The 14,542-nt window shown below is 47.0% G+C and overlaps 2 protein-coding genes across 3 annotated transcripts in view; one reads left to right on the top strand and one right to left on the bottom strand.

Moving 5' to 3' along the window:
* Positions 1 to 12,759, bottom strand: part of FZD3 (frizzled class receptor 3) — a 65,553-nt gene extending 52,794 nt beyond the window's left edge. For both annotated transcript variants that reach the window (XM_073673873.1, XM_073673874.1), the window contains exon 1: positions 12,639 to 12,759. The gene's annotated coding sequence lies outside the window, so the exon portion shown is untranslated. The remainder of the gene's footprint in view (positions 1 to 12,638) is intronic.
* A 234-nt stretch (positions 12,760 to 12,993) lies between these two features.
* The window catches only part of FBXO16 (F-box protein 16), a 44,198-nt gene continuing 42,649 nt past the window's right edge, over positions 12,994 to 14,542 (top strand). The window contains exon 1 of the mRNA XM_073673872.1: positions 12,994 to 13,150. The gene's annotated coding sequence lies outside the window, so the exon portion shown is untranslated. The remainder of the gene's footprint in view (positions 13,151 to 14,542) is intronic.

The raw sequence follows: 14,542 nt of genomic DNA, 5'->3' as shown, positions 1-14,542 counted from the left end.
AACCCCATCTTGACTGATAAAAACAGAAATGTAGAAATTTTTGCAAATTTACTAAAAAAGAAAAACTGAAATATCACATGGTCATAAGTATTCAGACCCTTTGCTCAGTATTGAGTAGAAGCCCCCTTTTGAGCTAGTACAGCGATGAGTCTTCTTGGGAAGGATGCAATAAGTTTTTCACACCTGGATTTGGGGATGCTCTGCCATTCTCTGCATAAGGCACTATAAGGGAGGGGGTGTGTGCGACATCCTGCATGTGGCATTATAAGGGAGGGGGGTGTGACATCCTGCATGGGGCATTAAAAGGGGGGGGGGGGGGGGAGTGACATCCTGCATGGGGCATTATAAGGGATGGGGGGGGTGACATCCTGCATGGGGCATTATAAGGGAGGGGGGGGGTGACATCCTGCATGGGGCATTATAAGGGAGGGGGGGGGGGTGACATCCTGCATGGGGCATTATAAGGGAGCGGGGGTGACATCCTGCATGGGGTATTATAAGGGGGGTGACAACCTGCATGTGACATTATAAGGGGGGGTGTGTGACATCCTGCATGGGGCATTATAAGGGGGGGGGGGGGGTGACATCCTGCATGGGGCATTATAAGGGGGGGGTGTGTGTGACATCCTGCATGGGGCATTAAAAGGGGGGTGCGGGGGAGTGACATCCTGCATGGGGCATTATAAGGGATGGGGGTGTGTGACATCCTGCATGGGGCATTATAAGGGAGGGGGGTGTGTGACATCCTGCATGGGGCATTATAAGGGAGGGGGGTGTGTGACATCCTGCATGGGGCATTATAAGGGGGGGGCGACATCCTGCATGGGGCATTATAAGGAGGGGTGACATCCTGCATAAGGCATTATAAGGGAGGGTGTGTGTGTGTGTGTGACATCCTGCATAAGGCATTATAAGGGAGGGTGTGTGTGTGTGACATCCTGCATGGGGCATTATAAGGGAGGGTGTGTGTGTGACATCCTGCATAAGGCATTATAAGGGAGGGGGTGTGTGTGACATCCTGCATAAGGCATTATAAGGGGGGTGTGTGTGACATCATGCATGGGGCATTATAAGGGAGGGGAGGGGGGTGACATCCTGCATAAGGCATTATAAGAGAGGGCGTGTGTGACATCCTGCATGGGGCATTATAAGGGGGGGGGTGTGACATCCTGCATGGGGCATTATAAGGGAGGGTGTGTGTGTGACATCCTGCATAAGGCATTATAAGGGAGGGTGTGTGTGTGACATCCTGCATAAGGCATTATAAGGGAGGGGGTGTGTGTGACATCCTGCATGGGGCATTATAAGGGTGGGGGGCTGACAACCTGCATGGGGCATTATAAGGGTGTGTGTGACATCCTGCATGGGGCATTATAAGGGAGGGTGTGTGTGTGACATCCTGTATGTGGCATTATAAGGGAGGGAGGTGTGACATCCTGCATGGGGCATTATAAGGGAGGGGGGGGTGACATCCTGCATGGGGCATTATAAGGGAGGGGGTGACATCCTGCATGGAGCATTATAAGGGGGGGGTGACAACCTGCATGGGGCATTATAAGGGGGGGGTGACAACTGCATGGGGCATTATAAGGGGGGGGGGGTGACAACCTGCATGGGGCATTATAAGGGGGGGTGACATCCTGCATGGGGCATTATAAGGGAGGGTGTGTGTGTGACATCCTGCATGGGGCATTATAAGGGAGGGGGTGTGTGACATCCTGCATGGAGCATTATAAGGGGGGTGACATCCTGCATGGGGCATTATAAAGGAGGGGGGGTGTGACATCCTGCATGGGGTATTATAAGGGGGGGGCGACAACCTGCATGGGGCATTATAAGGGGGGGGGTGTGACATCCTGCATAAGGCATTATAAGGGAGGGAGTGTGTGTGACATCCTGCATGGACATTATAAGGGAGGGGGTGTGTGACATCCTGCATAAGGCATTATAAGGGAGGGTGTGTGTGTGACATCCTGCATGGGGCATTATAAGGGGGGGGTGACAACCTGAATGGGGCACTATAAGGGGGGGGGTGACATCCTGCATGGGGCATTATAAGGGGGGGGGTGTGTGTGACATCCTGCATGGGGCATTATAAGGGAGGGTGTGTGTGTGACATCCTGCATGGGGCATTATAAGGGAGGGGGTGTGTGTGACATCCTGCATGGGGCATTATAAGGGAGGGGGTGTGTGTGACATCCTGCATGGGGCATTATAAGGGAGGGGGTGTGTGTGACATCCTGCATGGGGCATTATAAGGGGGGGGGGGTGACATCCTGCATGGGGCATTATAAGGGGGGGTGACATCCTGCATGGGGCATTATAAGGGGGGGGGTGACATCCTGCATGGGGCATTATAAGGGAGGGGGTGTGTGTGACATCCTGCATGGGCATTATAAGGGAGGGGGTGTGTGACATCCTGCATAAGGCATTATAAGGGAGGGTGTGTGTGTGACATCCTGCATGGGGCATTATAAGGGGGGGGTGACAACCTGCATGGGGCACTATAAGGGGGGGGGGTGACATCCTGCATGGGGCATTATAAGGGGGGGGTGTGTGTGACATCCTGCATGGGGCATTATAAGGGAGGGTGTGTGTGTGACATCCTGCATGGGGCATTATAAGGGAGGGGGTGTGTGTGACATCCTGCATGGGGCATTATAAGGGAGGGGGTGTGTGTGACATCCTGCATGGGGCATTATAGGGGGGGGGTGACATCCTGCATGGGGCATTATAAGGGGGGGGGTGACATCCTGCATGGGGCATTATAAGGGGGGGGGGTGACATCCTGCATGGGGCATTATAAGGGGGGGGGGGGTGACATCCTGCATGGGGCATTATAAGGGAGGGGGTGTGTGTGACATCCTGCATGGGGCATTATAAGGGAGGGGGTGTGTGTGACATCCTGCATGGGGCATTATAAGGGAGGGGGTGTGTGTGACATCCTGCATGGGGCATTATAAGGGGGGGGTGTGTGTGACATCCTGCATGGGGCATTATAAGGGAGGGGGTGTGTGTAACATCCTGCATAAGGCATTATAAGGGAGGGGGTGTGTGTGACATCCTGCATAAGGCATTATAAGGGAGGGGGTGTGTGTGACATCCTGCATAAGGCATTATAAGGGAGGGGGTGTGTGTGACATCCTGCATGGGGCATTATAAGGGAGGGGGGGTGACATCCTGCATAAGGCATTATAAGGGAGGGGGGTGTGTGTGACATCCTGCATGGGGCATTATAAGGGGGGGGTGACATCCTGCATGGGGCATTATGTGTGTGTGTGGGGGAACAGCCAGCTTGGAGCGTTATATGGAGCCAGTATACTGTGTGGAGCGATTCGCCGGTTTCTGAGCTATTGTGGAATTTACAATAGATATCGCTCGTGTAATGTAAGAAGTGAAATTTTAGTATATCTATATTTCTCCATGGTATCTGTGCATCATGAATCGTGGTATGTGTTATAGGGGCCCACTGAGACTCTTTCACCCGGTGCCCATGAAACCCTGGAGCCGCCCCTGCATAGGGGGCAGTATTATAGTAGTTATATTCTTGTACATAGGGGGCAGTATTATAGTAGTTATATTCTTGTACATAGGAGGCAGTATTATAGTAGTTATATTCTTGTGCATAGGAGCAGTATTATAGTAGTTATATTCTTGTACATAGGGGTCAGTATTATAGTAGTTATATTCTTGTACATAGGGGTCAGTATTATAGTAGTTATATTCTTGTACATAGGGGGTCAGTATTATAGTAGTTATATTCTAGTACATAGGGGGCAGTATTATAGTAGTTATATTCTTGTACATAGTGGGCAGTATTATAGTACTTCGTTTGTTAGGATATTAAATTGCCTCTGACAATCACTTTAATAAAGAGATGTGCTCAGAGTAGTTATCATTTTGCTTCCCCCACACCTCTTGGCAGCCATTGCATTGCTCAGCATGTGGTGACACAAGAAAACTAGAGAAAGCTTCTGTGATAGCAGAGAATGAGTTAGCGTACAGGATGTACATTACGTGTAATGCCAGATTAGGACGATGATCCAGTAGAAATAGGATAAAGCTTCTTACATTAGATGTATATGTCTAATAATGAGGATATCAGTTTGCAGACCATATATGAGACCAGAATAATAACACAGCATATGCTCCGGGGGCTGCCAGTCCTATTACTCAGTGTCGTGTAGGATCTCGGTGAGCAGGGTCTTTAGCACTTAGTCACCAGACAGCCCAGCCAGCCCCCTGGACTTTCCCTCTTTCTACATCTACTCCAGACTGTTAACTGCTGGTTTGCTACAATGTATCGGTGCAGCAGCAGCTGATGTGTTTAGCTCACAGAGCATTGTCCACACTGGATACAACTGTATCTAACGACAGCAGGAAAAGCTACAAATAAAGCAATAATCTAATGACACTTTTCAGAAATATTTTTTATATATATATATACACACACTGTGTGCAGAATTATTAGGCAAGTTGTATTTTAGGATTATTTTTATTATTGATCAACAACTATGTTCTCAATCAACCCAAAAGACTCATAAATATCCAAGCTTAATATTTTTGGAAGTTGGAGTGGGTTTTTTTTTTTAGATTTGGCTATCTTAGGAGGATATCTGTTTGTGCAGGTAACTATTACTGTGCAGAATTATTAGGCAACTTAATATAAACCAAATATAATCCCATCTCACTTGTTTATTTTCACCAGGTAAACCAATATCAGTGCACAAAATGTAGAAATAAACATTTCTGACATGCAAAAACAAAAAATAATTAGTGATGGATATAGCCACCTTCCTTTATGATGACACTCAGCAGCCTCCATCCATAGATTCTGTCAGTTGCTTGATCTGTTTTCGATCAACATTGCGTGCAGCAGCCACCACAGCCTCCCAGACATTGTTCTGAGAGGTGTACTGTTTTCCCTCCCTGTAGATCTCACCACAGCCTCCCAGACACTGCTCCGAGAGGTGTACTGTTTTCCCTCCCTGTAGATCTCACATTTTATGATGGACCACAGGTTCTCTATGGGGTTCAGATCAGGTGAACAAGGGGGCCATGTCATTATTTTTTCTTCTTTTCGACCTTTACTGGCCAGCCACGCTGTGGAGTAGTTGGATGCATGTGATGGAGCATTGTCCTGCATGAAAATCATGTTTTTCTTGAACGATACCGACTTCTTCCTGTACCCCTGCTTGAAGAAGTTGTCTTCCAGAAACTGGCAGTAGGTCTGGGAGTTGAGCTTCACTCCATCCTCAACCTGAAAAGGTCCCACAAGTTCATCTTTGATGATAGCAGCCCATACCAGTACCCCACCTCCACCTAGCTGGCGTCTGAGTCGGAGTGGAGCTCTCTGCCCTTTACTGATCCAGCCTCTGGCCCATCCATCTGGCCCATCAAGAGTCACTCATTTCATCAGTCCATAAAACCTTTGAAAAATCAGTCTTAAGATATATCTTGGCCCGTTCTTGACGTTTTATCTTATGTTTCTTGCTCATAGGTGGTGGTTTTTCAGCCTTCCTTACCTTGGCCATGTCCCTGAGTATCGCACACCTTGTGCTTTTTGATACTCCAGTAACGTTGCAGCTCTGAAATATGGCAAAACTGGTGGCGAATGGCATCTTGGCAGCTTCACGCTTGATTTTCCTCAATTCATGGGCAGTTATTTTGCGCCTTTTTTGGCCAACACACTTCTTGCGACCCTGTTGGCTATTTGCCATGAAATGCTTGATTGTTCGGTGATCACGCTTCAAAAGTTTGGAAATTTCAAGACTGCTGCATCCCTCTGCAAGACAGCTCACAATATTGGACTTTTCAGAGCCCGTGAAATCTCTCTTCTGACCTATTTTGCCAAAGGAAAAGAAGTTGCCTAATAATTAAGCACACCTTATATAGGGTGTTGATGTCATTAGTCATCACCCTTCCTCATTACAGAGATGCACATCACCAGATTTACTTCATTGGTAGTTGGCTCTCAAGCCTATGCAGCTTGGAGTAGGACGACATGTATAAAAAGTATGTGATCAAAATACTCATTAGCCTAATAATTCTGCACGCAGTGTATATTATACATACATACATACATACCACACAGAACATCCATGTTGCATCAGATTTTTACTTTTAACTGAAGTGGTGCATCGGGGAGCGGTAGGCAGGTGCACACAGTGTGCTACGTAGCTTGTGCACTTGGCCACATCTAAGGCTATGTGCATACGATGCAGAAATGCTCAGGATTTTTTCCTGAGCATTTCTGCATCTCCCTGGCAGGAAAAAACGCATGCGGATTGTACATGCGGATTGTACATGCATTTTCCTGCCAGGGACATGCAGATGTGAAGGGTTCTTCACTTTCATTTCCGCATGCGGGTTGACAAGCGCTTCCCAAGCGATTTTAGCATCACTTGGAAAGTGCTTGTCAACTTCACACTATATAAATCCATGCAACCGGCATGGATTTATATAGTGTGTGAATGTCAAAAAATAAAAAAAATAAATATATACTTTACCCTCTGATGGCCCCCGGTGTCCTGCTTCGCTCCGTCCCGGCAACCGGGAGTGTAAGACTGAAGGACCTGCCGACGTCAGCGTCACGTGACCCGTCACATGACTGACGTCAGCGTAGGTCCTTCATTCAACCGCGAAGTGCCCAGGAAGCCAGGAGGATGCAGCGCGAGACGCCGGAAGGTAAGTATATATATATTTTTCATTTTTTTTAATGGTACCTGGGTCTGGATGAGAGTCCATCCGCACATTAGAACGCATGGAATGCGCATCTACATATACAGTGATGCGGATTCCATGCGTTTAAATGCAAGTCAATGGCGGCGAAAAAGCAGCGTTTCCGCATAATTAATGGACATGCTGCGGACATTTGATCGCAGCGTTTACGCTGCGGAAAAATCCGCATCATGGGCACAGCACATGCACATTTCCATTGGGGAACATTGCTGCCCTTCTACCATGCGTTTTTAATGCATTTCCGCGGCGTTTCTGCAGAAACGCTGCGGAAACGCATTAAAAATGCATCGTGTGCACACAGCCTAAGAGTCAAATCTACGCAGGTCAGGTGCACACTCCGTCTTGGAATGGCCATGGCACCTTTTGGCTGTTCCTGTTCATGGGCTGTACTAATTTTTTTTTTTTGGGGGGGGGGGGGGGGGGTTGACACATTCCCTTTAAGTTTTATGTAAAACTGGAAAATTCTTTTAAGTTCTTGACTCTGTGCCTTTTTTACATCAGTAATGGGTGACAAAGAATATGGTCGGTGATATCTAAGCAGGCCCCAAACTTTCTGAATGGCAAAAGTAATTACTCACATAAGTGCTTGTCAGTTTTCTCACATGGCATCAAAAGTGTACACCATGGCAAGACTGAGCACAGCATCAAGACACAAGGTAGTTATACTGCATCAGCAAGGTGTCACCCAGGCAAAGATTTCAAAGTAACTGGGGTTTGAAGATGTGATGTTCAAGCTCTTTTTGAAGAAGAAATGGGTGAGATGGAATGTAAAAGCAGTGGTCGGCCAAGGGAACTAAAGCTGCATTTACATTGAAAGAAAGATAGTTGTGAACGAGCAGTGAAAACAGATGAGCGATCAACTGGAGATTGAGCAAAACGCTCATTGATTGGGTGGAATGATCTTCTGCGCAATGGAAAAGATAATAGTTCTCGGTCGTCCAGTGTAAACAGGATTCACACCGTCGAGAACTATGGCTGCACCCATCTACCATTCTAAGAAGTAGTCTTCATGGAAAAATTGCAGTTAAAAACCAAACCTTCAACATGGAAACAAGGACAAGCGACTCAACAATGCATAAAAACATAGGAACTGGGGTGCAGAAAAATGTCAGCAAGTCTCAGGACTGAGGAGTCACAATGTGAAATATATGGCGATAACAGAAGCAGATTGTTCCCGGAAGCCGGAGAGCGGCGCAATAATGAGGGTCTGCAGGAACAGTGAGGCATGGTGGAGGCTCCTGCAAGTTTGTGGCTGCATTTCACAAATGGAGTTATGGATTTGGTCAGGATTAATGGTGACCTCAAAGCTGAGAAAACCAGGCAGATACTTATCCATCAAATAATACCATTAGAAGGCGTCTGATCGGCTCCAAATTTATTCTGCACCAGAACAAAAAACATCCAGCCAATGTCATTAAGAACGAGGAGTCCTGGAGATGATGATCCGGCCCCACAGAGCCCTGATCTCACATCATCCAGTCTGTCTGTGATCACATGAAAACACAGAAGGATCCGCACAAGCCTCATACACAGAAGATCTGGGGTCAGGTCTCCAAGATGTTTGGAACAACATCCTGCCGAGATCCTTCATAACAAGTGACGAGAAGAAGTGATGGAGATGACGGGCCGTCACCAGATGCTGATGACGGAGGCGATCGGGCGGTCACCAGATGCTGATGACGGAGGCGATCGGGCGGTCACCAGATGCTGATGACGGAGGCGATCGGGCGGTCACAGGATACTGATGAGGGAGGCGACGGGCGGTCACAGGATACTGATGGGATTTAGATTTCTCTTTTCTTCATTCATTTTGTTCATTGATAAAAATAAACTATTAACACTTCTAGATTTGGAAGCTTCTCACTTTGCAGCATTTTTTTCACACTTTACATGCTTTTTATACAGTGCTGTGATTTATATATACATATATATATTAGTGGAAGGAAATGTGACAGTTTCTCTTTCCAGGAGCGCAGCACAAAGAATCCCCCCGATCATGAGGAATTATCCAGCTGGGATTATCTTTTTTGAGCCGGTTGAATTGGATTAGAAATATCGCTGCGTTTCATTTGCATCAGAAAACTGAAATTTTCCTAATATTAATCATAACTTGATAACCCCCGCTGGGGTCTGGTCGCCATGTTCGTTATCTCCCAGCTTTCCCGGAATCCTGAGAAGAAGATCTGAATAGTTATGCATCATCCGCTCCTATATCAGATATCCACTAGTAACACACACACTGGTAATTCCCATAACTGGGGCGTCTAATAATTCGGACTATTTGATAATCTGGCCCGGTGTTAGATTATATAGCTCTATTGCTTACCTATCAGTAAAGAGATCATTTAAGCTGCTGAAATCTCCATCTTCACCTTGAGACGTGCAAACAGCCCCAAACAGTGTGAAAAATGCCTCATTTACCATCACAGGCATCATGTGGTGCGCGGCCGGAGTCACGTCTACACTGCACCATGATAGGGTTATAGAGCGAGGAACGTGCGCCCTGCAGGCTGAGGGACCCCCCGACTACTAGCACAAATCATCAGAATAAGACGTGCAGATCTTAATGTCGCATCTCAATCTAATGGTGTCAGGCGGCCTCCGACATAATGCGACTGACGCCACGGACATCAAATCGCATCGATCGCAATTTAAGTCGAAAGCATCATGTGGATGATCTGCGAAGTATCCATATACATGAAGTATTCTGTCTACACACAATATACTCTCTGTATACAGCACTGTGCAAAAGTTTTAGGCAGGTGTGAAGAAAATGCTGCAGAGTAAGAAGCTTTGAAAAATAGAAGTGATAATAGTTTAATTTTATCAATTAACAAAAGAGAAATCTAAATCGCATCAGTATCTGGCGGCCGCCCGTCGCCTCCTCCATCGTAAGTATCTGGCGGCCGCCCGTCGCCTCCTCCATCGTAAGTATCTGGCTGGATTTCTCAACATTGAGGACACCATTAATCCTGACCAAATCCCCAATTTCAGCTACAAACTTGCAGGACCCTCAACGGTGCGTCACTGCTCCTGCAGACCCTCATTGTGCCGCTCTCCAGCCTCTGGGGAACAAACTGTCTTCAGTATCCGCCAAATATTTCACATTGTGACTCTTCAGTCCAGAGACCTGCTGACGTTTTAATGCACCTCAGTTCCTATGTTTTAGTATATAGTTGAGACACTTGTCCTTGCTTCTATGAGGAAGATATAAATTGTAGCAAAAACACTTCCATGGAGACGACTTCTGGCCAGACTTCTCCTAACAGTAGATGGGTGTAGCTGGTCCCACTGGTTGCTGCCAGTCCTGAGCTGATGGCACTGCTGGACATCTTCCCATTTCAAAGGGAAGTAACATGATGTCTTTAATCAGCTGTAATAAGTTTCATCGGCCAATCACTGTCTATGGTCCTCAACGTAGTCAATTTCTTGGTGTCCTCAATGCTGAGAAATCCTGCCAGATACTTACCAATCATGTAATACCATCAGGGAGGCATCTGATTAGCTCCAAATTTATTCTGCAACCGGACAGCGACCCCCAACATCCAGCCAGTGTCATTAATAATGAGGAGTCCTAGAGGTGATGATCCGGCCCCACAGAGCCCTGAACTCACATCATCCCGTCTGTGTGGGATCACATGAAGAGACAGAAGGATCCGCACAAGCCTCATACACAGAAGATCTGGGGTCAGGTCTCCAAGATGTTTGGAACAACCTCCTGCTGAGATCCTTTATAACCTGAGTACAAGTGACGAGAAGAAGTGATGAAGGCGACGGGGGGTCACCAGATAATGACTATGGAGGCGACGGGCGGTCACCAGACACCGATGGGATTTACATTTCTCTTGTTAATTATTATTATTATTATTATAGCGTCATTTATTCCATGGCGCTTTACATGTGAGAAAGGGATATACATAGCAAAAACAATTACAATAATCTTGAAAAAAACGTGACGGCGACTGGTACAGAGGAGAGAGGACCCTGCCCACGAGGGCTCACAGTCTACAAGTGATGGGTGAGGATACAGCAGGTGAGGGTAGAGCTGGTCGTGCAGCGGTATGGTGGAGCGAGGACCCTGCCCGCGAGGGCTCACAGTCTACAAGGGATGGGTGAGGATACAGTAGGTGAGGGTAGAGCTGGTCATGCAGCGGTATGGTGGAGCGGTGGTTACTGCAGGTTGTAGGCTTGTCGGAAGAGGTGGGTCTTCAGGTTCCTTTTGAAGGTTTCCACAGTCGGCTAGAGTCTGATATGTTGGGGTAGAGAATTCCAGAGTAGGGGGGATGCAAGGGAGAAATCTTGTATGCGATTCACTTTGCATTTTGTTAATTGAAACAAATAAATTATTAATACTTCTATTTATGAAATCTTCTTACCCTGCAGCGTTGTTTCCACATCTGATAAAGGTTTGCACAGTACTATACATGATATACTCTTCAAATATAAAGGCATCTCCTCTATATACATGATGCAATCTATACGGACATAATACGCTCTAGAAGATGCACTCACTATATAAGCATTGTATAGCCCCAAATTCACATGATGCAATCTATGAAGACAGTGTACTGAGTATACACAGCATTCTCTCTCACTGATATATATATATATGATAGATCTATATCTATGCACACACACGGTGCACTTGTTATATCCCTAGATATACACAGGAACGACATACCCTTTCATACATGATGCAGCCGCTGGCCACATAATACCCTCTATATACACATCGTCTTCTCTGTATACTCTGCTATCCCATCTTCAGTGCAATATAATAGTCAACAACAAGTCGCCGGTGACCATGTGCAGCCTTATCGTGCAGTGACACATTGTGACATATATCATAATTCACACTTGTATCTGCACCTACCCTGCACTGTCCTAGGCCTCATCCACACGTCGCCTGAACCTGTGCAGGATCAGTGATGACAAAGCCCTGGGCCCCTCCATCAATAATCACAATCCGGCCACGTTATAATGTATCAGTATGGAGCCGTCCTCACCACACACAGACATCGGGTGCAGGGTGTGTGTATATATATTATATATATATATATACACAGCCCAGGGCACACGGAACAACAGCCGACGTCATAGCCGACACTGATACATAGTCATCTATAAATCACAGGAGGATAATATAATGATTGATAATAGAGCGAGGATGGACAAAAATGGCCGGGCCGCAGCACGGGAGGGGGTTAATGTATAATGTATGGGGGGGGGGGGGGGGGCAATATCATCTAATAGGTGACATCACACTGTGCGATATCACATGCTGCTTATTACACTACAGCTGATATCATATATATATATATATATATATATCTATTAGCTGTAGTGTCATAAGCAGCATGTGATATCGCACAGTGTGATCTGTTATTATTCGCTGAGCATATTATATATATTTTTATTACACACTTATACACAATACTATAAAACATTACACTACAGCTAATATAGTACAACAAAATAAAGCATAATGTCAGTGTTTAATACACAATACTACAAGATCTTGTAACATATTACACTGCTGCTAGTTATATATATTATACCTGATACAATATTACACTGTAACATGATATATTATTGCACTGCAGCCATATATATATATATATATCTATCTCTCTATCTATCTCATGTACACTGCTGCATATTTACATGACAATAAATAATAATGACACTAACCCATTCCTCTCCAGCTAGGTATAGTAAGTACACACACAACACATTATATAGTGCAGCACATTGTTATTCTTATAGTCTGGTATCATCAGGTTGCGCTTCATTGTACAGACGCCCCTTCTATATAGACTATAGCCTGTCCCTCCGCCTCGCTCCCGGCACAGACGATCACTCCTCTGCCTGGATGTGACATTATCCCCCGCACTCACCAGCAGCAGCTGCAGCAGCTCCGCACACGACCAGGGCGAGACGTGTAATGATCAGCTCTGCTCTCCCTGCTGGGGGCAGGAACAAACCCCGCCTCCAGCTCCCAGAACCACGCCCATCAGTTCTAGTATACACGCCCCCGTACGCCACGCCGTTTCTTCAATGATAGACCACGCCTACAGCAAAACGGTATCTACAAACTCTGACCACACCCCGCAGTGTAGCCACGCCCCGGATGCAGAATGTACCAACCCTTCACCATTGGTAACGCCACGCCCTCCCGTCAGTCTAAGCTTCGATAGCCCCGCCCATCACAGCTGCCTCTTTTCTCCACTCTCAGGTTTCTCCTTTCGTCGCTATAGAAACCTCCCGCCCCCCGATCAGTGACGGAGGCGTGGTCAGAGCCGCCCACTCTGTGATTGGCGTGATGAGAGGCTCCCTTCAGTTTCCATAACAACGACGCACGCCGCTGTGTCCTCGTCTCCCAGACCCTGAGATCCTGCGCTGACCACAGGTAACCGGGCCGGATACTGCCGGTGTGTGACGTCACTGGGGAGGTGTAATACCGGGGTGACGTCATATAATGTACGGGATTATGATAATGTGTATCATATTGTGTCCTTATCTGGGGTTATGTTGTGCGGGTACAGTGTATGGGGTATTATACGGTGCGGCCACATTGGGGACAGTGTGAGTGCTCCCTGCGCCCCTTCCCAGCTCACCCTCTTCTCCTCCTCTTAGTCTCTTCTCCTCTGCTTCTCCTCCTCTCCTCTTCTCTCTTCTTCTCCTCTCCTCCTCTCTTCTTCTCCTCTCCTCCTCCTCTCCTCCTCTCCTCTTCTTCTCCTCTCCTCTTCTCCTCTCCTCCTCTCCTCCTCTCCTCTTCTCTTCTTCTCCTCCGCTCCTCTTCTTCTCCTCCGCTCCTCTTCTTCTACTCCTCTCTTCTTCTCCTCCTCACTTCTTCTCCTCCTCACTTCTTCTCCTCCTCACTTCTTCTCCTCCTCACTTCTTCTCCTCCCCTCCTCTTCTTCTCCTCTCCTCCTCTTCTTCTCCTCTCCTCTTGTCCTCCTCTCCTCTTGTCCTCCTCTCCTCTTCTTCTCCTCCTCTCCTCTTCTTCTTCTCCTCTCTTCTCCTCCTCTCCTCTTCTTCTTCTCCTCTCCTCTTCTTCTTCTCCTCCTCTCCTCTTCTCCTCCTCTCCTCTTCTCCTCCTCTCCTCTTCTTCTCCTCTCCTCCTCTTCTTCTCCTCTCCTCCTCTTCTTCTCCTCTCCTCTTCTTCTCTTCTCCTCTGCTCTCCTCCTCCTCTACTCCTCTTCCTCTCCTCTTCTTCTTCTCTACTCCTCCTCTCCTCCCCTTCTCTCCTCCTCTTCTCCTCCCCTCTTCTTCTCTTCTCCTTCTCTCCTCTTCTCCACTTCTTCTCCTCTTCTTCTCCTCTTCTTCTCCTCTTCTGCTCATTGCCGATTGGTCGGTTGCTCATTGTACAGATTAGTTGGTTGCTTATTGTACAGATTGGTTGGTTGCTCATTTTGCCAATTGGTCGGTTGCTCATTTTGCCGATTGGTCGGTTGCTCATTTTGCCGATTGGTCGGTTGCTCATTGTACAGATTGGTTGGTTGCTTATTGTACAGATTGGTTGGTTGCTCATTTTGCCGATTGGTCGGTTGCACATTGTGCCGATTCCGATTGGTCGGTTGCTCATTGTACCGATTGGTCGGTTGCTCATTGTGCTGATTGGTCGTTGCTCATTGTGCCGATTGGTCGTTGCTCATTGTGCCTATTGGTCGTTGCTCATTGTGCCGATTGGTCGGTTGCTCATTGTGCCGATTCCGATTGGTCGGTTGCTCATTGTACCGATTGGTCGGTTGCTCATTGAGCTGATTGGTCGTTGCTCATTGTGCCGATTGGTTGGTTG

Source organism: Phyllobates terribilis, unplaced genomic scaffold (assembly GCF_046119375.1).
Source record: "Phyllobates terribilis strain yellow unplaced genomic scaffold, ASM4611937v1 Scaffold_3__8_contigs__length_932513732, whole genome shotgun sequence".
Taxonomy (NCBI): domain Eukaryota; kingdom Metazoa; phylum Chordata; class Amphibia; order Anura; family Dendrobatidae; genus Phyllobates; species Phyllobates terribilis.
This window is presented reverse-complemented; position numbering and strand designations above follow the sequence as displayed.